Here is a 2476-nt window from a genome sequence, read left to right as displayed (position 1 = left end):
CAGTCTAGAACATACCTAAAGCAATCGGCTAGGTGTCTGGAATCCTGGGTTCTAAAGCTGGTAGTCAGGAATGATCTGGCTGTCCTCCAGCTTCTTTTTACCTCAATAATTATTGGGCACTGGAAAAAGCACTGGGTTTAGAGGAAGAGGACCTAGGTTCAGATCCATGTTCTGTTATTTCTTAGTCTTGTGACTGTGAGCAAGTCACTTCTTTTCTGAGCCTTGTTTTCTCCCTCCATAAAATGAGGAATTTGGATTCAGTGACCTCTCAGGTTCCCTTTTCCAGTTCGAAATCCTATGATCCTATTAGTTAGGAAGCAGATGTCCTAGGAAGTAATTTCTTCCCAGGAACTAGATGCCTGGGTCTTCTAAAGTAAATGAGACAAGCTGGTTGTGTGACCCTGGCCAAGTCACTGAAACTGTCAGTGCTCTAGACAACTTTCTAAGACCATAAATTCCAGACAACATCTGCACTGACAGAGGGAATTTTCTGACCTGAGAGTCCCTTATACCAATGTGATCACAGGTCCAATCAATCCCTTTCTTTCTCATAGGATTTTAGAGTAAACAAAAGATTCCAAAATCTCTAGGAAATCTCTGCCAATCTTTTCACCGTGCCATTATACGTTCTTTTCACCGTGGTGTATACTGGGTTGTTGATATTATTGTAGTGGCGTATGTAGGGTGCCCAAAGCATCTTGGTGCAGTTTTCAGTTATTAAAACAAAGTGCAGAATGTTTTAAAAAAGTAAGGGGGAGGGTTGGGGGGAAAATCTTCATGTACATGAGACTACAGGGGAATACTCTAGGTGTGGGAATGGGAACTCCAGTGATGGCAAGGAGCCTGATCCTTGTGCACTCCCTGGTCCTGGCTGTCCTGGGGAGGAGTGTTCAGAAGCTGTACATCATGGGTGGTTCAATTGGGGTTTCTTCTTTGGCCACACTAGCCAAGTGAGCAAAACACTTGGGGAAAATCCCAATGTGACCCCAGCAATGGCCCTCCAGCCACTTGTCATTCACGTCAGAGGGAACATCCCTTTCTAGAACTCTATGTCTTCAGGTCCCTGTGCAGAGTAACTGTACTGAGCAACCATTCAAGAGAACACACATTTTTCGGCTGTTGCTGCTTGCCACATCTTTTTATATGCCTCTTCCTCAGAAATTGTAACGAACTCCCCACTGTCCTGGTGGCTATAACTAAGTTGTGCACCTTCTAATTGCTGCAAGAGCTTGTCTTTCAGCAGGGCTGTGAGGACAGGCACAGATGGTCTCCTTTTCACCTCCAAGGTTACAGTGAAGGTACAATGCCCACTAAGCCCAGAAATGTCTGGGCTGCTGGACACCTCTCCTTGGGCTGATGGTACCAATGGAGCCTGGGCTGAATACTTTAGGAGGAGGGAGTCCTTGAAGTGGAGAAATTGGCTTTCCAACTTGGTTTAAATGGGACTTTTTGGGAAGTCCTTTTGTGGGTGAATATGGGATTCCATTGTGACTTTCCATTTTATCCCCTTTCACATGGTTGAAGGGCTTCATCAGGGAAAGTGGCCAGTCAATTCTCTGTGGCCTGAGAGGCTCAAAACCAATGTACTTGTCATTAGTATTGACAGATGAAATGACCTTGGGCTTCTCCAGGAAATCCATGGAATTCAGCTGCTCTGCATCCTTCTTCTAGGGGTGAAAGATCTGACCCTCAGGAATTTGCAGAAGGTCCAAAAAGATTTGTTTCTGCACCCAGTACAGGGCAGCCTATAGACTGACTGAACTCCCCTCTGGCCTCTTGGAGATGGCCTTTTCTAAGCTTCTAGTGGCCCTGCACAGCTGCTATGTTGTACAACACCTTCTAAGCTTGTAGCTTGTATTGTAAACTCAGTCAATGAATATATTGTTTCTTAGGTTGACCAAGGCCAGGACATAATCAGAAAGAGCTTCTGGGAGCTTTTCTAGTCAAAAGAGAACCACTCCTCTCAGGAAGAATCCAACAGCCAGACAAGAGTCCTTAGTCACTTCTTGATCCGATGCCTGCAGGGCTGTGTCTGGATTCCCAGTTAGTAGATGCATACAGCCCATGTTGAAGCAGATCTTGGAAGAAGATTCTTCAATTCTGGAGGATAGTTCCAAGGCCAAATCCCAATCTTCCCTATACAAAGTCTGGACAGCTTCACGCCATCCCTTCACCAAATCTCTGTATGACATTAAGGATGACCCCAAAGTACGCTGGCCTAGCTACTCTTTGGGAAATAAAGAGCCTTTGAAAAGGTATAGAGTGAGCACCCTATAGCTGCAAGGCTGTCTATAGCATTCATTTTTATACCTAACAATATATGTCTTCTTTCCAGAAACTGTTTTTCCTTCAAGTTATTTATAATCTATTTCTTATGAATTTTTAATATAATCCAGAGCACACAGACAGTGCAAGTACAAAGCGAGTGTTCTACTCACACATGTTGAATTAAATTGGATTGCAAAGATTCCTCTGG

General features: G+C 44.3%; 1 pseudogene; it reads right to left on the bottom strand.

Annotated features, from left to right (window-relative positions):
- Positions 1-890: 890 nt before the first annotated feature.
- On the bottom strand, positions 891-2192 carry LOC110208652 (NADPH oxidase activator 1-like; annotated as a pseudogene).
- Between the last annotated feature and the right edge of the window lie 284 nt (positions 2193-2476).

This window comes from Phascolarctos cinereus, unplaced genomic scaffold (assembly GCF_003287225.1).
Source record: "Phascolarctos cinereus isolate Bilbo 61053 unplaced genomic scaffold, phaCin_HiC Scaffold_5;HRSCAF=322, whole genome shotgun sequence".
Lineage (NCBI taxonomy): Eukaryota > Metazoa > Chordata > Mammalia > Diprotodontia > Phascolarctidae > Phascolarctos > Phascolarctos cinereus.
The sequence above is the reverse complement of the archived record's forward strand: the minus strand, read 5'-3'. Positions and strand labels throughout refer to the sequence as shown.